General features: G+C 38.1%; 2 long non-coding RNA genes across 2 annotated transcripts in view; one reads left to right on the top strand and one right to left on the bottom strand.

Annotated features, from left to right (window-relative positions):
• The first annotated feature begins 1,000 nt into the window (after positions 1-1,000).
• On the top strand, positions 1,001-22,470 carry LOC141539511 (uncharacterized). Its single transcript, XR_012481311.1, has 3 exons — positions 1,001-1,070; positions 21,922-21,961; positions 22,348-22,470. It is a non-coding gene; the product is annotated as an uncharacterized LOC141539511 (long non-coding RNA).
• The window catches only part of LOC141539509 (uncharacterized), a 177,804-nt gene continuing 170,844 nt past the window's right edge, over positions 15,949-22,908 (bottom strand). Inside the window, exons 3-4 of the long non-coding RNA XR_012481309.1 lie at positions 17,271-17,396; positions 15,949-16,136 (exon numbers count right to left, since the gene is read on the bottom strand). This is a non-coding gene — a long non-coding RNA (uncharacterized LOC141539509). The remainder of the gene's footprint in view (positions 16,137-17,270; positions 17,397-22,908) is intronic.

The raw sequence follows: 22,908 nt of genomic DNA, 5'->3' as shown, positions 1-22,908 counted from the left end.
TTCCCTCTGTTGATTATTTCTCATTTATCCTGTATAGAATTTATTTGGTCACAATTGTTTTCATGTGGTCTGCCCCAATAGATTTTGAATTCCTGAAGGCCTTTGTTTGTATCTCCAGCATTTAGCACAGGGTTGGTGCTTAATAAATGTTTATTGTCTGGTTGACTTTTCTCAAGTATTACCTCCATAAATGGCACCATATTTGCAGTCAAACTAAATATCACTGGCAATGAGCAATAACCTATGTAGATAGGTCACCTTCACCGCCCCCCAAAAGTCATCTTCATCTCCCTTTCAACATCCTAGTGTGGAAAAGCCATTTATTTCACCTGATTTTTTACTCTCCAAAGAAAATCACCATTAGATGAACTTGGCATTTTCTCCAAGCTTATGGCCCTAAATTCAAATGTTCACTTGTCTGAAAAGACAATCCTGAAAGTCATAGCATTGATCTTCTACTTGACTAGTGAAATAGTGGCACTTTAAATGGGTTAAAAGCAGCAAAAAGGGCAGCTAGGTGACAAAGTGGCCCTGAAGTCAGGAGGACCTGAGTTCAAATTTGGCCTCAGACACTTAACACTTCCTGGCTGTCTGACCTTGGGCAAGTCACTTAACCTCAATTGCCTCAGCCAAAAAATAAAAATAAAAAAGTCAGCAAAAGATGGCATAAAATAGTCCTTCAAAGGAAAGCCAAAGGAAAGAGAAGGAATTACTACGTATCCTCCTGTTACCCTGGAAGCATACTCAATTCATTAATCCATAGATTCATTTCAATGACTCACCTTTCTATTGCTCTTTTCTACCAGTCAACACAAAAGACTTTGTAAATATTGGCCAATTCCAACCCTAAATTACTTCTGAGTAACTTGAATCATTCCTGAAAGTTCTCAAAGTCTATTGACATGATTTGAGAAATTGCTTATTTGTAGGTATCACATTGTCCTGTTGATCTGAAAGAATAAATGGACTTTCCAAAGATGTACAATTTACAACCAGGAAAGGAGTAGAGTCACAACAAGGTGTTCTTGCCCAGTATACCAAATTTCAGATGGTACAAAAATGTTTATTAGGTGAGTTTCTGCAATCTTTCTCCTTCCTGCTACCTCAATGTCCCAAGTCCCCTATAAAAGAAGTAAGTTTTCTAAATCTTTTGCATTTTTATTAATGGGATAATTGTCCTAGGTTTTCTTCCCTTTATGGGGAAGTATTCCAAGCTTCTGCTGCTCTCTCCTCCTTTGATTTGAAGGAATTATTTAGTATTCTATGGCTAGATGACAATTTTGGGGAAAAGAAGAATGAAGGAAGGTTCATATTATATTGCAGGCTCTTTATGAGTCAAAAGCGTGCTGTTTCAGTTTATTAAGCTGACTGACTAAAGTGAGAGTCATTTTGTCCAGCAAAAGCAAGGCAATAGTTCTTCTATAATCAACCATGGTCATATCTAGAGAATTGTATTTAATTATGGACAACACATTTGAGAAAGCTCAATTCGAAGAGTTTACAATTCATTTGAAACTTTTCTTGTATATAGCATGAATGCTGGTCGAAACCTAATTTCTGTCAGACTGTTTTCCAGTTTTCCCGAAAGATTTTTTTCCCCTGCAAATAATTGTCCCCTTACCCTAACCCTTACTTTCACAGTCTTTGAATTTATTTTAATATTATGGTACTATGCAAGTTTGTTTTTGCATATTGTTTGATTAACCTTTCCATTGTTTGACCTCTTTATTTTTTAAATAGTACCAAATAGTTCTGATGAGTATTGTTTTCTGGTGTAGCTTGAGATATGAAGCTGCTAGGTTCTTTTCCTTTTCACTTTTTTGTTCATTATTTTCCTTGGGATTCTTGACCAAATTTTGTTCCTCCAGAAAGATTTTGTTATTATTTTGTTCTAGTTCCTTAAAATACTCATTTGGTAATTTGTTAAGTATGGCACTGAATAAATGAATTGCTTTAGGTAATATTGTTGTTTTTATCGAATCAGTGTAATCTAGCTGTTAAAATTGATATTGTTCCAATTATTTAGATCTATAGTTTTGTTATTGTGTTCTTATAATTCTTGTGTCTTTGTAAGTAGATTAGTTAGTTATTTTAGTGGAATTTTTCTTCCTATCTCTTCTAGCTGAGTTTTGTTGATAATATTTAATTTACAGAAAATCTCATTGATATGTCTATTTTAAATCCTATATGTTGTTGAAGTTATTAATTTACTTTTTAATTTTGTTCTGTTATTTCATATATTCTCTATCTGCTCCTTATATCTGGAATATTTTCTCTCCTCATCTCCTTCCCTGCTTCTTGTCTCTCCCATAATGTGATGAGCTTTTTAAGGGCAAGAATTATCTTTTGCCTTTCCTTAGATTGCTAATGCTTAGCACATAGTAAATGCTTAAACAAGTCTATTAACTGAGATATTTTTGTGGCCTCAGGGAATCATTGATTTTTATTTGATCCATATGAATTTTCAGAGAGTTCATTACTTGAGTAAGATTCTATACTATACTGTTTATTCTTCCATTTCTTCTAAGACTCTCATTTAATTCACAGCATTTTTTTTTGTCCTGAAACATTCCATCCACTTCCTGTTGGAAAGATGGACTTAAAATACAGAAAGATACATACCTTTTGGACATGGCCAACACAGGAATTTGTTTTGTCAAACCAAGAATATTTGTTGCAAGGTATTTAGTTGTAATTTTGGGAGAGAAAGGAGCAGAAGGAAAGAAAGATCATAAATGCTTTAAAAATAAACAAAATGTTTAAATAATGTAATCCTTTTATTATCTAATCTCTTCCAGGAATTCTAATAGATCTTGTGGTCAAGCCATACCTCTATCTATAAGCTTTGCTTATAGTCTTTATGGAGTTACCTTTTTCCTGTAGTCTTTTGTCCTGTATATCCTTAAATTCATAAAAATCTCTTTATTATTGTACTGTATTCTGTTTAATAATATTTTTAGCTTTACTTCACATTGGGATTTTTTTAAAATCAAGAACAGGCTCCGTCTGTTCCTGTATTCTCTGTATTCCTGTATATAAAGATGAAATAGTGGCCCCTTTCTGGAGTTCTGCTTTCGGCCCTCTTATCTCTAGTAGAGTGTCTGCTGTGTATCAAACACTGGCAGGTGCCAAGCTTTTTTATTTCTCCCAGATACAAAGGACTCATCTCTTTGACATGATCTGTAGTAGCTTGAGTCAACTTTCAGAGCCCTCAGAGCAGGTAAATTCATCCAATTCTCTAGAAGCTTTGCCACTTTGGCCCAAAGCTTTGAGGGTATTTATCTTTGCTGGGACCTCCTTGCTTTACCATTCTGGTCTTTTGTTTCCAAATCAGAGCATACTTTATTCCACAGCTAATAAATGTGTGAGGTAGAATTTGAAGCTCTGGACTTGGATTCAGGAAGACCTGATTTCATTTTTTACCTCACCCAATTATTGTGATCCTGGGCAATTTACTTCACTTGACTTTTTCTTGGTTTCCCGACATGTAAAGTGAGGGGATTGTATTCAATAGTCTCTAAAGTTTCTTCCTAAACCTAAATATATTCAATATTCTGTCTAGAATCCTCAGAAAAAGATGCTAGAGAAAGTACATATGGAGTCTAAACAAGCCAAAAAAATGGAAAATAAGATGTGCAAAGGTTATTTAAATGCCATGGGTCTTACATAATAACTTAAAATGCTTAATTGCTGTGGTTTAGAAATAATTAAAGAAAATTGATCCCCAAATAGTGGAAACAGAGGTCAAGGTACAGATGGCTAGAATCCACCGATGAATAACAAAGAGAAAAACTCAATTTTTTTTTTCAACAAGAAATTTTAGTGATCAAAATTCAGTATATCTTCACAAAACATAAAATATTTGAGGCATTCAGATGAAATGCCTTTTGCTTTCTGGGAAAATCCACTAAAAGAGTGTTAGAAACACACTCTTGACAGTGAAAATCAGATATCAAAGAAATTTTATGAAAGAAAAATGTTAAGGAATTGTCTTAATATTTCTGGCCAGAAGACTCCTCCTTGGGAAAAGGGAGCCCTGAGCACAAAAGTGAGAGAAGCTTTATACTTGTTAGTTTGGTGTAGTCCCTCCCTTCAGAAATCAGATTGGTCCATTCTCTTCCAGGTAACAATCTTTCTGGTAATCCCTAAATATGTATAAACATGTTCCCCTTCCTCATCATATATCCCGTGTTCAAAAATGGCAGAAAAATTACTCCTACAGGATGTGTTGTTTAATATTCAATTAGCTTATTGAACAGGTGTAAAAGTTATTTAGTCAAGTCAGGTCATTTACTACAACTAGTTTGGGCTGGATCTGCTACCTTCTTAAGTTTGTGTTTTCCTCAAATCACAACTCTTTCTTATTGGCTGAATCCATCTGTACCTTCCTAACTCCCCAATTCCTTGTTTGTTCAAGGTTTTTATTGATCACTTAATTGTTTTGTGAAATCTTAACCTTCCTTAACCTCTCACATTCTGAAAATCTCTTGTCAGTGGCCCTCATATCCTATACTACCTTGAGTTTGCAACACTCTGTGGAAACCCAATTTTTCAGTATTTCTCACAAGAGCTTTGTCTATGAGTCCCAAAAAGCCAGGAAATTCGGGTTGCTCCTTAAAATATCATGTGGTATAAATCTGGGCCTAATCATCCACTAAAATTGACTTTCAACAACAGAAAGGAATTTGAGTTATTTAAATGAAATGAAATGTGAATAAGATGATGTTGTTGTTCAGTTATTTTAGTTGTGTTCAACACTTCGTGGCCCCATTTGGACAAAGCTACTGTTTTGCCATTTTCTTTTCCAGCTCATTTGACAGGTGAAGAAACTGAATCAAATAGGGTGACTTGCAGAGGGTAACAGCTACTAGGTTCCTGAGGTTATTTTTTAATTCAGAGAGATGAGTCTTCCTGAAAGCAGGCCTTGTATTCTATCTACTGCACTACCTATCTGTCCTTATAGAAGTGAGAAATGGAATGATTATAGTTATGATATTCCCCAAAGCAAATAAAATTGCCAAAATAAGATATCCTATAAATCTAAGCCTAATCCTCAATTAAAATAAAATAGTTTCAACAATAGGAAAGAATTTGGGTTTTTTAAATGAAATGAAATGAAATGTGAATCAAATATATATCTTACACTTAAAACCAAAGAAGCACAAGAAAATTAATACAGTTAAAAAGAAAAGGATAAGAAATTAAGTGAAGGTATCAGCATAATGAAGTAGAACGAGAGATATATTTGGAGTCAGAGGACTGAGCTTAAATCTTGTGTCAGGTACTTTCTACCTTCTGGACCCCGGGTGCATTATTTAGCTTCTGTGGGCCCCACTTTCCTCAACTGTATAATGAATACATTGACCTCAAAGGCTTTTTCTGCCTTTAAAATCCATGATCCTATCATCTATGATCTCATTCTTCTTGGCAAGAATAGGCTTTTGTTTTAAAAAATTAAAATTAAAACCTTTCCCACTGTTTGAGAGCCAAGAGGAGAACAATGAATGAACATCTAAAGAAACGAGAAGAGTCATAACTAAACTAATAACTAAAACCCAAATCAACAGTAGGGGTAGGAAAAATCAACATGGAGGAAGTTGCTAGTGCGAGAAAGGAAGCTCAAAAAAGGAGCCAGAAGGGCAATCTTACCTTGAGTAGAGAGAAAGTAATGTCTTCAGATTCTCCACTAGGCTAGAGGGCTATGGAAGACAGCAAATTAAGAGCACAAAGAGAGGGGAGAGATGATGGTAATTAAATCTCCTGTTACTGGGGGAAAGAATGGGGGAAATTTTAATTCTATTGCAAGGCAGTTAGTACAAAGTGAAAAGGTTCTCACTAAAGTTTCATTTGAATGGGGCAGGGTGGGGGGGAATACCTTCTCTAAGCAAGCATCATATTTTGCAAGACCAAAACCCAATCAGTTAGTCAATAAGCAGTTAATGAGCACCTGCAATCTCCAGGGATCATTCTGCTTGAGCATAGTCCTAGTTCCAAGTCCAAAATCCTTTTTGGGTTTGAATCTCCAGGTCCCCTGGCTTTTCTAAGATTCCCTATCCCTTTCCTAGGCTACCTAAAATATCCTTCTTGCAATTTGGGCTCCAAGGTCAACATGAATCAAACTCAGTCTGAATGTACCTAAAATTGAGAAAGATAAACAAAAGTAAAAAATAAATGAAAACAAAAACACCTTCAGGCTCATTTCTCTGAGTCTAGTTTCCAGACAATATCTTTCCCCTTACCCCCACTCCCAGATTTCCATTTATGGTGCTGTCTCTGTAAGTGCATATTGAGTGATCTCCCTAATTGGAAAGAATGAACAAGGAAAAAACTGTCCCACTCTGGCCAGTTTTTAAATTTTTATTTAATTGTAGGCATACTCCACTCCAGTATATTTCCATATTACGAGCTCTAGCAGGGCAAATCCCCATACCAGAGCTGTAGCTCTCACCTGTTTGTTCCTTTTTCATGTTTTCAAGGATTCCCTCAATATATTCATAAACCATTCTTGTAAAACATGCAAATACGAAAAACTATATTGTGGTTGTGTAGTTTCTGTCTTCCTCTCAAGTTTCTCCAGTATTAATATTGCTATGATTTCTTCCATGCTTTTGGAATATTGTGAAGAACTTTATAACAGACCTCCTAGCCATGTCTAGACTAGATGTTTTCCAAGGCAATCTAAGTTGCTAAAGACTTTGAGTTATGTTTCTTCCCAACTTGGATAGAGAGCAAATTGACACAAGATCAGAATAGGAAGATGGAGTTTTCTGCCATAATTTTTTTAAAGGTCTTGAGAGAAAGAAGGGGAGGGGACACACTGAGAGGAGGATGATGGTGGTCTTCCCTCTCCTATCTCCACCCCCAATCCATTTGAAGCAGCTGTGACAGCAGTGACAGTGACAGCTGCAATAACCATGTTATCAGTTTCTCTTCTCAATCCCATGCTTCCCAAGAGACTAAAGAGGTTAAAAAAAAAACTAAAAGGAAAAGGAGAAAGGTATAAAACTGCATTTTTAATCATGGGGTCTTGCTCAGGGGGTTTCAGAGGTATTCTGAAGCTAAATCACATAGGTGAGCAAGAGTTTATTTCAACTCGTTAACTAATACCCATTTCTAAGCATGCTACTAGCTGTGTGACTCTGAGGAAAATCACTATCCTCAGTTTGCCTCAGTTTCCACATCTGTATGATGAGAAAATCTACCTCCCAAGATTGTTGTGAGAATCAAGTAAGCTGAGGAGTCCAGAACTTCAGTGCACTAAACCAAAATGGTATCTGCATTGAGTCCTGGACTAACAGATTGAGTGTGGGGAATAGGAGGGAGAGAGTGGAATGAACCAGCACACTCCTGAAGTGGAGCAAGTCAAAATTCCCTTGTGAATGAGAATGGAATTAAGCCATACTTCTGGAGAGAAAGATGTGTACATACACACAGAGATACAGATTAGATAGATAAACAGGTAGATAAAATTTATTTGTGAATTCAAGGTCCAATGTGTTTTAAGATTATTGTGTATGTAGACTGAATAAATTTGTTAATTTTGTGATTATGTTTTATCACACCATATTTGTTAAACAAAATGTACATGAAATAAAATTATAAATTTTATTTAATCTGCAATTATCTAACATTCAGAATTTCATGGAATTCATGGCAAAATCCACAACACACCCTTTGAGAAGAACGAGTGGTCTATACAACAGAGAGTCTTCATTCACTTAATTGTATTTCCCTGGGAGTTTCTGTCCATTTGAATCCTGAGCTTTTGTTGTAATCCAACTAACTTGGTTTATCAATGGCATATGTAAGCATAATAAAATGTAGTAGCTGAGAAGAAGGAGAGAGAAAGAGAGAGCAACAGAGAAAGAGAGACAGAAAGAGAAACAGAGAGAGGCAGGGACAGACAGACAGACAGAGAGACAAACAGACAGAGACAGAGACAGAAGGAGGAGAGAGAGAGTAGTAAACTTTAAAGCATTAAATAAATGTTCTTATTCGTGTTTTTGTTCATGTTCTTAGACAGTGGTGATTCAGTGCAAAGAATCTAGTACTAGGAATCAAGTAGATCTGAAATCAAATCCCACCTCAGATCCTTTCTGTGTTGATCCTGCACAAATCAATCTTCAGTTTTGTCATCTATAAAATGGGGATAATAATAGCACTTATCTCACAGGGTTATTGTGAGGATCAAATGGGTTTACATATATGAAGCATGGATAAACCTCAAAGAGCTATGTAAATTTTATCTATTCTTGTTGTTGCTACTACTATTGAAGGGAATGTTGACTTCTGACTCAGTCTGGTCAATGCGGCAAATCTCAAGATCCCCCTCGAGATAACATGACCCAATGAACACCAAAGCCAAGGGTTACTGATGCCCTGTCTCTGCCCCTCACTAGAGGCCACGATCATCTCACTAATCTGGGCTGTGATCTGCATGGATTTATACAACTAGGTTCTTGACTCAGCCCCTGCCTCGGAGACCCCACTTCTTCCCTCCCATCCTGTATTTCAGTAGACTAATCACATGAGCATTGCATCACTGAATCAGCTCACACAAGCAAGACTCTGTAGTTGTTTGCTCCTGCCAATGAAACAAAAGGAAAGATTCTAATGGGAATACACTGCTGGATGGAGGGTAGACTCCCATATATTGTTGGAAAAGTCATTGGGGAATGGACCATTAGTGAACCTGGGACTTGACTAAAGAGGTTTGGGAAGGTGTTAAAGCTCCCATGACATTGCTGGGTAGACCAGCTCAAGGGAGAAGAGGATCAAGTCAGGAAAGAGCTCACTGAGTTTTATTGTTTCTCTTTGCTAAAGGATTAAAGTGCTTTTAGTGTTCTTTAAATGTGACTCCCTTGTACATAGCCCTGATTGCCCTTACTTAGTTATTGCTCTGGTATAATTGTGCTGCTCATTGCATTTTGAGGTTGCTGCTTTGTACTTTTACCAGACCTGAGAGCAAGGATAAAAGAAATTAACTGAAGACTGCAAAATATTTATAATAATCATCTTACGTCCAATCAATTAATAAGTATTTGTTAGTCATTTGATAAATATTAGACAATGTGCTAAGAGCAGGGGGGGTACAAAAACTAAAGTGAAATATGATTTGGAGTTTGGCCCCAAAAGTTGGGGTTCAGTCATGGGAAGAAAGACAATGACATTGTCTTTGGCAAAAGGGAGATTTATTTAGGGAAATAGTTAACAGACAAAATGAAGGGATACAATAGACATGGGGAATGGTAGATATGAAATAGAATCAAGAGAGCATATGAGAGACAAATTCCTCAGTGGAACTCACAATTTCCCAGTAGAAAAGGAGCACCCCATGAGGTTGGGGAAGGCCTTTAGCTGACAGGCGAAACCTTGAAAGGGACTCAGCACCCTAAAAGAGTGAGCTGTAAGGAAGAGAAGTGGGGTTGGGAAGCAGAGTTGAGTTAGGGGAGATACTACTTGACATGGGGGAAGAGGAAAGACACCACAAGGCAGAATTTCCATGGATGACTGACCCAAAGGAGGGGAGCAGCCATGGGAGGGCCCTCAAATATATTTTAAAGAGAAAATTTTACCTCAGGGACATGACTAGGATTTCTGACAGGGAATGGCAAGTTGACTGCCTGAAACCCCTACAGAAGGTGGATCTCAGGGATTTAACATTCGATTTGGCAAATTTGACATGGATTTCAGAAATGAAACTTAAATTAGAAAACTGAAACCCACAAGGATATCAAGGAATAATCAAGAGTAGAATTTATTTTCCAAAAGAATATAAGCTCCTTGGGGGCACAGACTGGCTATATTATGAGGGATGGAAATTCAAATCCTGTAACTTCTGCGACATTCCATTAATGGGGAAACATGGGAAGGACTTCTGCTTCTGGAAAAGAAATAAAATACTAACCTAGACACCTGTTCTTACAAGAAGGTAAAATAAATCTTTCCTAAATTCATCAATGAAACAGTGGAGGTCTTGATAAGATATTTTGTTTCTTACAGACTTATAGACACATGTATACCTAGAGGCAGAGATACAGACACGGGCATAAAATTAACACAAGGTAGTTTGGAAAGGGAAAGAATTAGTAGTTAGTGAATCGGGAAAGGTTTCATTCACCAGGGGATGCTTCAGCTGAATCCTGAAGGAAATCAAAGGTGCTAAAGGCAGAAATGAGGCGGCCGGAGGGCCAGCCTATGCAGAAGTATAGAGATGAGAGATGGAGACATCATGTGTGACCAAGAATGAGTATGGTTGTATCACAGAATACAAAGAGGAAATGAATGTGTAAGAAGACTGGAAAGGTAAAAGGGGCTGGAATATGAAGGCAGACATCATTTAGAGCTTAAATGTGATCCTGGAGATAACAGAGGGCCTCTAGACTTTATTGAACAAGGACTTTGATTCGGGAAAATCACTTTGGTAACGTGATGTAATGGGGGAAAACACCATACTGGGAATCAGGTGATCTGAGCTCCATCTACCAGGACCTAAATTTTCTCATGTGTAATAATAATAGCTAACCTTGATATAGTAATTTAAAGTTTATAAAGCATTTTATTTATATTATTTTATATATCTATGTTTATATTATAAAGCATTATATGTATATGTATATATATATTTATATTTGATCTGTAAAATAAGAGGATTGGATTGGATCATCTCTGAGGTTACGGATCGTCTCTGAGGTTACAGATCTAGAAGTCTATGATTCAAAATCACCAATCTCTTGCTACTCCCCCTTCTAATTCTGCTAAGAAGCAAAAATGCTGATAGTTTAAGTTTCTGCCCTTAATATCTTCCACAAAGAGAAGATCTAACTCAGAGCCAATTGATCAATGATGGACAGAATCTGCTACACCCAGAGAAGGAACACTGGGAAATGAGTGTAAACTGTTAGCATTCTTTGTTTTTCTCCCCAGGTTATTTTTACCTTCCGAATCCAATTCTTCCTTTGCAACAACAACAACAACAACAACAACAACAAAATTCAGTTCTGTTCATATATATTGTATGTAGGATATACTATAACATATTTAACATGTATGGGACTGCCTGCCCTCTAGGGGAGGGGGTGGAGGGAAGGAGGGGAAAATTCGGAACAGAAGGGAGTACAAGGGATAATGTTGTAAAAAATGACCTATGCATATGCACTGTCAAAAAAGTTATAATTATAAAATTAATTTAAAAAAAAGTTTCTGCCCTTAGGAAAACTACAACTTCATTAAGCATAAAGATCAGGTCAAGAAAAATCTGTCTGTCAATTAGGGAGAGTTTCTCAGCTAATAGAAAGTTTTCCATAGTATACAGCCAAATGATTCTGTTCTTTCTTCATTGTTTCATTCATTTAAGCAAACTTCTCTCTATCACCTGGACATCCTCCAATAACTTTTTCCTCCTCATACTAAAATCTGTTTCTGGGAAGTAGGTTTTCCCTCGAGCGTCTCCAGGTCTGCCTAGGGGCACAACAGCTCAGGCCTGAACCTCATTTTAAAAAAAGAGATAAGCAAGAAGTATACTGGAAATTTATAGGTACCCTGTATTCTCATCCCCAAACACCCTCAGTTTTTGTTCTATGACTTCTTAAATGACAAAATCATTCATGGAGAATGTAGACCAAGTCAACCAAGTGTAGCTGATTAATTAACCAGACCTTGGATCTGATCCAGAATCATAAGATCCAAATCAATAATTACTGATTAGGAAAATGGATGATATAACAGGCACACAAGGGTGAGAATCGACACAATTAATTCCAGGAACCTACAATTCTATCATTATTATTTGGCCAAGAGTCTGGCCTGCTGGTTGGATCAGTAAGATAAGGGGCAATATTCTTTTATATGTGTCCACTTCTCCGTCCTCATGCTCTACCTGTTCCAACATTATTTCCACTCCTGCTAACCACTTTGTAATCTCCTAATACAAAATTTCGTGCCAAGTAATGTCATGCAGGTAAAATAGATTGTAGTCTGGATATGATGGAAAACCACAACTAAAAGCCCTCCTCATTACCTAAAACATCTCTCCATTAGTTTTGCAATGATGTCTGGGACTACTATATTACTCATTCTTTAGGACCGACACTGAAGATCCCTAAAAATACATTATTTAAGAGACCTAATGCATTCCTATCACAATATGATGTGAATTAATTGATCTGATCAGCTTAGGGTAGGGACCTAAAGAATAGCACACTTAACCTTTAATAGAAGGGAAGCTCAGAAGGAATCCACAAAAGAGATAATAACTCTTTTGAGAAAATTCTTTCAACTGCACTTTAAAGATGGACAACCATGGTTGCTATAACTCTATAAATAATAAGTGGCAATTACATCTTTTTTTTTCACAAAGAACTTTACAAGTATTATTTTAATGTCTCACAACAATTAAGTAAGTCCTACAGAAATTAACCCCATTTTACAGATAAAGAAACTGAAAAATCAAGCTTTGTCTACAGCCACACCCACATATCCATATTAAGGACCAGAGGTAGGTTCCAACCTAAAATGTCCTAACAAAGCCTGCATGCTCTCTACAGTGTTTGTTTTGTGAGATTTTTTCCTTTTCCTTATTTATTCATTCTCTGCCTCTCATCCCCACCATACTTCCAAACTGCCATCTGGTATTTTAGATTTTGGTGATACTATTCTATAAGCTTAATGCATGAGATGATGTGTCATGGAAAGAGTGCTAGACTCAAAATTGGATAGCTCAAGATTGCTGGCTGTGTCCTTTCTAGTCATGTGCTCATGGGCAAATTATATTTCTGAACCTCGATTTCCTCATTCATAGAATGGGTATAATAATGTCAGAGCTACTCAGAAGGATGAATTTTGTAAACCAAAAATACTATATGAATTATTTGTTGTGCTTTGGCTTCTATTGGAAGGATGATAGTAATATTGGCTGCTGTGTGCCATGGTTGATAGAGATGGGAGGATGGATCTCCCTGGGGGAGAGGAGAGAAAGGTTAGATGAAGAAAACTAGGAGAAGGAAGGAGACCAGGTTTGCCTGAGCTTTGCTTATTTAAGACAGGTTGACATCTGCCACGGTTAAGGACCACATTAGGAATGTTAAGTCAGGACCACTTTGGGACTAACTTTCAAGATTTTGGTGGGGTCAAAGGAACAGAAAATCAATCTGGCTTTGAAGATCACTAGGTGATCTTTGAAAGGGCAGCTAGATGGCTCAGTGAGTGGATAGGGGGCTGGGCTGGCAGATGGGAAGTTTCATTTTTGTAAGTTCAAATCTAGCCTCAGACATTACCTGGGTGACTCTGGGCAAGTCACTTAATCCTGTTTGCCTAAATTCATTCATATGGAGAGGAAAATGGCAAACCACTCCAGTATTTTTTCCAAGAAAAACCCAAATGGGATCATGAAGAGTTATATATGACTGAAAAACTCATGGAGTCAGATATGACTGAAAAAGAATTCAACAACAACAATAAAAGAGCTCTTGAAGTGAAAACTTAGGTGAAGCTCTGGACCTCTTTTCAGAAAAATGCTTTTAAATGCATAAAATAAAAAACATAGAATTACAAAGGAAATAAAATTATGTGGAAATACAGTCATTGATTTAATTTTTAAAAGAAAGATCCAAGAATTCCTGAGATTCTCAACCTTTCCTGACAAAAACACATTCAGAGTCATATAAGCAACTCTAGAAAAGATGACTGACTCACAAAACCTCTTTCTAGCTAGGAACGACAGCTTGTGTTCCCCTGAGGGGAGTTTCAGTGGGGAGTGCTAAGAACAATATTCATGGATTCCCAGTGGAGCTTGGAATCTAGCGGTATCAGGGCCTGCTGAGATCAGCCAACCACCGGGAAGAAATTGAATTTTAAAACAGGTCCAATATTAACTACTGCTTTTACCTCAAGCTGATGATCTGGGCTCCTTAAGGAAGAAGCCACCTGATTACAGAGTCATTCTATTAGCATGAGCCCCCACCCCAGTAAGGGCTTTATGTATGTCTGGCTCATTTTTATATTCTTCATTAATTCTTCCAAGAGGATTCTTTTTGAGGGGTTGACATGACTGCTGATATCCTGGAAACAGTTCAAGTTTTCCAGCATTCTTTTACATTCCCTTTGTCCCCCAACTCTTTTGCCCCGTAAAATAAAGTTTTCTTTCCTACTATATCCTTCTCTACGACATTTTAAGAGGCAGAGGATGAGTGAAGGGAAGCATATATCTGACATTCTATATGAAGGACAAGTAGTGAGGCAATAGTCAAGTACTTAGCATCTGCACAGAGCAGCCATTTCCCCCATCCAGTTCTCATTTTGGTAAATTATTCATTGCTCTGCCTAAAATCAAAAAGCATGTGTGAAGATACTGCATTATCAAGGGCACCTACAGAGACATGGGTCCTTCTCAGAGCCAGTAAACCAGCAGCTTCCTAACAATGTGGTTTGAGAGGTCCCAGAACACCAAAAAAACAAACAACTAAAAAAAACCGTTCTTCACTGACCCAAAGTAATTACTCATTTAGGTAACTATATAGTACAGTGGATAGAGTGTTAGGCTTGAAGTCAAGAAGTGAGCTCAAAATTGCTTTACTCAGTTACTAAATGATCCTGAATAAATCATTTAGCCCGTTTGCCTCAGTTTCCTCAACTGTAAAATGAGGATAATATATCACTTCTCTCCCAAGGTGGCTTTAAGTTTAAAATGAGATATTTATAATGAATTTAGCACAGTGCCTGGCACAGGTACTTTATAATTCTAGTTATTATTATTACTCCTAAAAAGATGAGGCTTTTAAGCCCTTTACCACAGAGTCATTTCTCCCATTAATTCATTGTAAGGTGGAGGTCAATAGAACCAGTAGGGAATTGGATACAAGTAAATATCAAGGGAATGTTATAGTAGGAGTCCTTGGGAGCTGAATCAGGCCCATTAAGGTACATGTATGGGAGTGGGAGCTTCAGGAAAGAGGTACCTAACATCAAAATGAGGGCAGAAGGGCGGAAAGCAGGGCAGGAGGGCCAGTAAAGGTTAATTAATAATCCGCATAATTTAATTCCTCTGCTGGAAGCAGGACTGGTGATCTCTGGAAGAAGGGAGGATGCTTCCACTCTCAGAGCTCTCTGTTCTACAGTGATAGCTGGTCTGCAGTTAACACTGATGATGGCAAGGAAAGTGAGTCCCTTTGTTGCCAGTGAGGTCCTCCACAATGAGGGTTTTGGAACCCCAGTTAGAAGCAGGGAAGGTATCCAAACTCTCAGCCTTCCGGGGCCATTTTCACTAGAATTTGAGAGGAGATAGAGCTTCAGGTGATGGCTGGGGCCTGACTTGCCTACTGCAGTACTCCTCCAATCTGTCCCTTAGGGTATCCTGTTGCTACAGCCAAGTCTCTTCTGCCTCTAAGGAGCTATCGTTTGGCTGCTTTTCAGCCTTTGTCTCCCCAGCTTTGGGAAAATGTTCTGTTATTAGTTTTGCCTTGTTAATATGAATTTGTCAGTGTATTATTTATCTCTTAATTGTTTGCACTTTAAGGTTTAACTTTAGGGCTGGAAGGAAAAGCTTTGTTCCCATATAAAGGAATTTCAAGCAATTTTGAGCCTGTAAGAAAAGTATTTGGAAGAAATGATACTCCTGAAATCGTATCAAATGGGCAGCCTCCGACTCTGTAGACAGTGCCCACCTTTCTTTAGCTTAGCTTTCACTGATGAAAAAGAATTGGCTGTGGCCATTTTCTAAAAAAAGATGATTTTTGTTTGGGGATACAGGATATTACAAGGTTTGTCTATGAATTCAGGAAACTAATATTAAAAAAAAAACTTTATTGGAACAACTCCATGGCATAGTGGATAGAGCACCAACCCCGGAGTCAGGAGGATCTGAGTTCAAATTGGACCTCAGACACTTAACACTTACTAGTTGGGTAAGTCACTTAACTCCAATTGCCTCTGGAAAAAAAGCAAAAACAAACAAACAAACAAAAAACCTTTTATTGGTCTTTTGTTTTTACATTATCTTCCTTTATTAATATCTCTTTCCCCCTTCCCATCCCCAATAAACCATCCTTTGTAACAACAAATTAAAGACAAAAAAGTTTAGCAAAACCATCAGCTGCATGTGATAGTGTATGCTGTACTCCATACCCAGAGTTCCTCAACTTCTGCAAAGAGAAAAAAGTATTTTTAAACTCTTCTCCAGGTGACCATGATTGCATAGCATTAAGTTTCCTTTATTTGTTTTTTCCATTCACATTGTTTTAGTTGTTATATATGTGGTTTTCCTGGTTCTTTCCTTACTCTATATCATGTAGCTTTCTGTAAGACTTTCAAGCCTTCCCTGAATTCTTAATTTTCATTGTTTCTAATAGCAGAGTAAGATTTCATTATGTTCATATATAAGGAAACTGATTTCTAAAACCACCATAATAGAAATGATATATTCACTAAGGTGCTGTTCCCTTCAATATTGGAGGGAAGGGAAGGGAAGAGGAGAGGGGAGAGAAGGGAAAGGAAGTAGAGGAGAAGGGGTAATAGAAAGAATGGAAGGAAGAAAGAAGGAAGGAAGGAAGGAAGGAAGGAAGGAAGGAAGGAAGGAAGGAAGGAAGAAAGAAAGAAAGGAAGGAAGGAAGGAAGGAAAGGGAGGGAGGAAGGAAGGAAGGAAGGAAGGAAGGAAGGAAGGAAGGAAGGAAGGAAGGAAGGAAGGAAGGAAGGAAAGGGAGGGAGGGAGGAAGGGAGGAAGGGAGGAAGGAAGGGAGGGAGGGAGGAAGAGGAGGGAGGGAGGGAGGAAGAGGAGGGAGGGAGGAAGAAACAAAGAAAACAAACATTTACAAAGCACTTATTATGCTCCTGGTACAATGCTAAGTTCTGAGATACAAAACAAGCAAAAACAAATCAGTCTCTCTCTTCAAGACAAATACATGTTAATGGGGGAAGACAATATTCAAAAGGGGATCCAGAAAGGGGGGAGGAGAAAATGAAGCTCCTCCTGTAGTATGGGTATGATTTGGAACCCAGGAAGTCAGGTTTAGGACTGGGAGGGAAATGAACTGGGCCTTTCCACAAAATGAAGGCTCCAAGAGTCATTAACTAATAGGAGAAAGGGGGCAAGCCTTGTGGATGTTCCATGGTGAGCATGTAACAAAGGTGGTAGGGTGTTCTAGTAAGTGAGGAGGCCCTAGCTGCTGAGGAAAGTTCAAGTATAAGACAAAAGAAAACCATGATTTTGAGGTCCAGAATGTCAGGATTAGAGCCCTTGGCAAGGGGTGTGGGGGAGAGTATCTACTGCCATGACTTACAACATTTTGGAAATTCCTTTTTGAGAATTTGAATCCAAAACTGCAGCTTGTCCTTTAAAAAATTTCCTCTTCCTCCTTTGAGCCTCAGTTTGATTTGGAAGACAACCAACAGTCCTAAGGAGTTGTCTTATGAAAAAGAGGAGAAAGCAATCTGGGTAATACTTTTGGGGTCAAGAACAAAGTGTTACTATAAAGTAATTTGCTTATTTTTCCTTTGTGGTTCATAAAAATGCTCTGAAAGCAATTATAAAAGAAGAGCCTTCAAAATCATCTGAGCAGCAATAGTATCATTAGAATAAGCTTCACATGGGGACTACTTTGGAGGAAAAGACTTTAATTAGGTAAATTTTGCAATCTTTATTTAAAAATCATTCTGACTACTACATTAGTACACCTCATATACTGTATCTTACACTATGAAGGAACATCTCATATACCAAATTCTCTGCTAGATTGACAGTCATCAGAAAAGGGAAGCCTAGAAACCTGCCTTCGCTCCCCTAATTCCTCTGTGACTTGTTTTTTTTTCCACCAGCACCAGCTTCTCCCCCCTACCGCCCCCCAAACAGGAATAAATAAAACAGGAGGGAGATGGATTGACAGATTTAGTGCTTGTTGACTACTCTCAGATGTGGGTTTGGTTTCTGCCTTCTGGTTCTTTACTTTCTCATGAGCAAATATCCATGGAAAAGGTAATCAGATTAATATTTATAAGATATTTGGCTCAGAAAGATCTTGAAGTCAGGAGCAATGGTTCCCTGAAGACACATGTGCAAAGGCTGTCTAGAAATGAAATATCTTGAAGAGGACCAGACAGCACCAGGAGGAATATTAAAAATAAAAACAAAAGCATAATCTGACCCTTGTAATGCACACCTTCATCCATCAGAAGCCTATATGCAGATCTGACCAGTACCTCCCAATTATAAAGACCTTTGAGGGGCTCAATGAATAGAGCTAAGCCTGGGTAAAAAAAAAAAAAAAAAAAAAAAAAAAAAAAAAAAAAAAGAGGATTATTCCATTAAAAAAGGTGAAAGCTGAAAGCTGATATGATAGAAGCCTGTACCAAGTTCTGGGTTTATAGACAGAGGAATGGAGTTGTTTTCCATATCCTGGAATCTTTTGAAAGAAGAAAAAGTAAGAACTACCTTCCACAACAGGTAAAAACATAAGGAACTCATCATCCCCAAATACCATAGGATGTGAGACCTAGAATCTCCATATTAGATTGTAAGCGTCTCAATTGTAGACAGGCTTTCTTTGAATCCCCGACACTCAGCACAGCGCCTGGCACATAGCAGTCACTTAATAAAATTTCATCGACAATCTGATTTCACAAATGAAGGAGTGAAGATCCAGAGAGATTGAGGTGATTTTGCTAAGATCATACACATAGTAAGTGGCAAAAGCAAGACATTGTTCTCTTATTATTGTCTTGCTTAAATTGCCACTGCAGGTCTGCTGTTATTCGTGACCTGTCTTCTTCTCAACTCCTATTGATGTCAAACTTCTGCTGGAGGTCAGGAACCTTGATTCCAGAGGCACAAACTGGATTTTGTAGGATTTTGAGGTAGATGAAGAGTAAACAAGAAAAGTATCAGTGCGATTGCTCTGGGCCTTTGCTTCCGTAGCATTAGGACCTTGAGTTTCAGGGGGCAGGGGAATGACAAGTGGAAAAAAGAGGAAACGATAAAGCCTCACAAATAGAAAGGCCCCACCCAGGTTGGCTTTGAAGTCCCGAATCCTTATCTCTCCCCTGAACCTTTTAAGGCTCACCATCCCTAATCACTCCTGGTACAGAAGAAAGTAAACAGTCTTAAACCTCTCCGTCTTCTAGGGCAAGGGCATTTAGCTATATTTTGACAACTTCCTCTTCCTGTTTTCAAATTGGTAAATACTTGGTTCACATGAAAAGTCCAAGCTCTGATTTTTCTCTCCCAGCATGATTCATAAAGCAATGTGTATTAAAAAAAAAAAAAACAAACCCTTAATTAATTAATTAAAAATAATAAAATAAAATAAATACAGGCCAAGTTGCATGTTCACATTACATTCTTCCATTCTGCTCCCTCCACCCCAAAATAAGGCACCTTTTTTTACAGACTAGCCGCAGGAGGGATGGAGGGAGGGAGGAGAAGCACAGCTAAACTGGGACTCCTGACTTCCTCTGTGTTAATTACTAGATCGAACTCCTAGCTGCAAGATCAGCTCCCTTTCCTCAACAAATTTAAAAACAAAAAACAAAAGCCCAACACCTTTTCCTAAGTACTCACTATGTGTCAAGCACTGTGCTAACTCCCAGCTTCCCTCCTCACACTTGGGACTTTCTCACGTCCTCGCCCGCAGACTTCTCACCCTGGAAATGTCTCGGCTCTTTGCCTCTCTATTCTAATGGTCTGGAACGCCATCTCAGGGGTTCTCAGACTCATTCCACTCCCAGGTAGCTCGTCACTCTCCAGACCCCTGCCTCCCCCAGCTTCTTTCCAGTGCTCTTTTATGTATCCCTAGCTTTCCTCGATAGAATGAAAGTAATTTGAGGGGAGGAAATATCCTCATTGCTTGTATTTGGACTCTCAGTACTTGGCTCAGGGCCTGATTCATAGTAAGGGCTCAATAAATTTGTTTATCTATCTATGTGGCTGGCTGCCTATCTATCCTTCTATGTAGTGATAGAGGCAGTCCCGGCCCACACGTTCTAGTGGGGAACTACATATATAAGGATGATGAGCCCAGGAAGGGGAATTTTGGTCCAGAAAGTTACCATGGTAAGGAGTAGAGCCAGGGGAAAGTAGACTGACATATGCTATCCAGGAACAATGGTAAAGTTGATTTGATTAGTTCAAGGTTCTAGAATTAGCAGGGAAGTGGGGAGATAGGGAAGGAGCAGGGGAAGAAGAAAGGGGAGGACAGGGGAGGTCTCGGGGGAGGAGAGGAGGGAAGGAAAGGAGAGAGAAGAGAGAAAAGGAAAAGAAAGAAGAGAGGAGAGAAGAGGAAGGGAGAGGAGAGGAGAAAATAAGAAAGGAAAAGAAAGGAAAGGAAAGGAAAGGAAAGGAAAGGAAAGGAAAGGAAAGGAAAGGAAAGGAAAGGAAAGGAAAGGAAAGGAAAGGAAAGGAAAGGAAAGGAAAGGAAAGGAAAGGAAAGGAAAGGAAAGGAAAGGAAAGGAAAGGAAAGGAAAGGAAAGGAAAGGAAAGGAAAGGAAAGGAAAGGAAAGGAAAGGAAAGGAAAGGAAAGGAAAGGAAAGGAAAGGAAAGGAAAGGAAAGGAAAGAAGAGAGGAAAAGAAAAGAAAGAGGAGAAAAGAGGAGGGGAGAGGTAGAGAGGAAAAGAGAAGAGAGAAGGAGAGAAAAGGAGAAGGAAGAAGAGGGAAGGGAGCAGTGATATATGATCTTTTGTTTTAAATTGAGAATAAAACATCCAAATCTCTCAGATCAGGGATTGTGAACCTCTTGCACAGTCGGTCAGCATCATCCTACCATTCATATATATACACACACATATAAATACATATGTATATATAAAAATACATATATATGTTGTAATAAATGTGTATATATAGACACATAAATATTCTCTTTCCTTCTCTTTTGTTGTCTCTTGATCACCTTTTCTTCCTCATTTCCTTTCCTTTTTTCCTATTTCCTTTCTTCTTGATGTTAATGGGAAAACCAAATGTCTTCTCTCTCCCTTTCACTTTTCCCTTCTTTGCCCTATGCTTTCTTTATACCCTCTGGTACTCCTTGGTTCTTTTGGTGACCTACGGGCCAGAGAGATTGCTCACCTCAGACTTAAAGGCAGCTCCTCTTTGCTTAGCCAAATCTCCAGAATAAGTGGGAAACCATTCATTAAAAAGGAAGAGAAACTGAATTCCCAGGGGGGAACAGGGAGAAAACTAAAAAAACTCTCTCGGGTCCTTGATCCTGATAAAAACACTTCAAGGCTCCTGCTTAAAAGGAAACAGCAAAGGACCCTCACTATTCCCTGGCAAACACAGGCCACTTCCCTAGTAACTTTCAAACGGCCACCTCACTCTCAAAGAATTTCAAAGCAAATTCTCCTTTGGGTGTCTTAATAGGCACCTGTCATGCAGCCGGAGCTGCTTCGTCCCCTGCAGGAAAAGTGGTAAGCAATGCACAGAGCCAAATTATAGTGTTTTAGTCCCATTATTATGTTCAGAACGCAAGCAGCACTCTCCCTTATCACCTAGGGGAGAATTCTGCTGAGCAGATGGATACCCTAGGTGGAGGGGATTTGTAGTCTACATTCCTAATCACATTCATGCTGTGAGGAAGGTAAGGATTTGAAATTCAGAATCTTGCCTCACTGCCCTTGGAAAAGCCTGGCCTGGTCCTGGCAGAGGCCAGGGGGAATTCCATTCTTTCTGGAATAAATTGCTTTTCTGTATAATTCTTTCAAGGCATCGGAGTTCAATTTGTCTTTCTGAGTGGTTCTTATGATAGACATAACAGAAGGACAGTTTATTCACGTAGATTATTTTGTTCTCTGGATAGAACTATGTGACTGTATAGCCTTGGCAAGGCACCCATGTGTGAATATATGTTACAGCTCAAGTCCAAATCCTAGGTAAGCTTAACATTAACCAATTAATCTTAGTGACAATCTGGATATGGCTAATACCCTTTTCTCTCCTCCCAGGGCCACCCCCTGATGTAGGCCCTCATGTCAAGTCCAATCAGTAAGTATTCAAGTTATGTACATCCCAGTGCTAAATAAAGGCTAAAAAGACTAAGGGGATTACCTTGTACAGGGGAAAACAATGCAGAAAAGGAGCTGAGAAGCAAGGTAGAGGGTGGGGAGGAAGTGGAGGTACTGGCTTTGGGCCATGGAAACAAAGGCCTATGGAGAGTCAGAAATTAATACATACTCCCTCTGAGACTCATATAGATATTTGTCGTTAGAGACATATATTCATATAATAGCCTTATAAATAATTATTTCTTTAAATAACATAAGGAGCTTCCTAATCATATAATTATCATGTATTTATATAGCCAGCATGGAGGTTTCATAGAAATGAAGGCATGGTTGTCATGGATCTGTTCCTTAAAATGTATGTTCTAGGAGGAAGCAGCCAATCAGAAGGAGAGACCAAAGGATGAAAAGTATTTCCAATGTGAGTTGTCCAGGAATAGAGTGACCTTCTAGGGGAAAGAGGCCATTCCACATGGAATAGTGAACAAAGTCTAGAGAAGTATGAGAAATGAATTTTAAATTACTTAATTTGTTTTTACTTAATTTTTTTTAATTTTTAATAACTAGTTATTGCATTAGAATCAAGATTTTCCCCCTTTTCTACTTCCTCATTCAGAAACCAACCAGTGGAGGAAATCTCTCTTTTTTTGTGGGGGGAAGAATGACATCTTTTAATTTCTTAAAATTTATTTTCTTTTAAAAAATAAGAAAAAACAAAAACAAAAAAGGAATACAAAACAAAAGAGAATGTTGCCATGTACTCACCAGAATATCAGGGAGGAATCAAAATATAAACAACAATATATACTAGTTCAAGAAAGTATATTAGAAGAAATTATATTTATGAATGTCCATCTTTCCTTTATTTTCTTGTAAATTGTTCTTTGTTCTCTGCTTTATACCTTTTTTACTTTATTCTTTTTTTCCCCT

This window comes from Sminthopsis crassicaudata, chromosome 4, assembly GCF_048593235.1.
Source record: "Sminthopsis crassicaudata isolate SCR6 chromosome 4, ASM4859323v1, whole genome shotgun sequence".
NCBI lineage: Eukaryota > Metazoa > Chordata > Mammalia > Dasyuromorphia > Dasyuridae > Sminthopsis > Sminthopsis crassicaudata.
This window is presented reverse-complemented; position numbering and strand designations above follow the sequence as displayed.